The 536-nt window shown below is 37.3% G+C and overlaps 1 non-coding gene across 1 annotated transcript; it reads left to right on the top strand.

Annotated features, from left to right (window-relative positions):
• On the top strand, positions 1-107 carry LOC145607980 (small nucleolar RNA R71). The gene has a single exon (XR_014105682.1). It is a non-coding gene; the product is annotated as a small nucleolar RNA R71 (small nucleolar RNA).
• Positions 108-536: the final 429 nt, after the last annotated feature.

Here is a 536-nt window from a genome sequence, read left to right as displayed (position 1 = left end):
AAATTATGGTGAGGACATTCTCTTTGTAGATCCTTGAACCTTTCCCAAGCCTCATATAAAGTTTCATTGGCTTCTTGGGCAAAGTTCTGAATTGCACTCCGTAGTACAGCTATTCTCTCTACAGGATAATATTTGTTATAAAAATTCAAAACAAGAGTTTCCCAGTCAGTTATACCAAGTGCAGTTTTATTTAAACCATTAAACCATAATTTGGCTTTTCCATTTAAAGAGAAAGGAAAGAGAATCTCCTTGATTTGGTCTTGTGTGACCCCAGCTTGCCTGATGGTATTACAATACTGACAGTAGTCTGCAATATGAAGATTTGGGTCTTCACCCTTAGCTCCACTAAATTGTTTCCTTTCTATCATCGTTATAAATTGGGGTTTAATCTCAAACTGTACCTCATCAAGAGCTAGAGTGGGAGTAAGGTGTGGAAAATCTATAAGCTTTGGTTGAGAGTAATCACTAAGCTTCTTTGGAGCCGTCATCTCTGATTTTGGATCTGAAGATACCTTTGAATCACTAGAATCAGTTGG

This window comes from Chenopodium album, chromosome 2 (genome assembly GCF_948465745.1).
Source record: "Chenopodium album chromosome 2, dcCheAlbu1.1, whole genome shotgun sequence".
NCBI classification, from domain to species: Eukaryota; Viridiplantae; Streptophyta; class Magnoliopsida; order Caryophyllales; family Amaranthaceae; genus Chenopodium; species Chenopodium album.
Note: the sequence above shows the minus strand (reverse complement) of the source record. Positions and strands in the feature narration are given on the sequence as shown.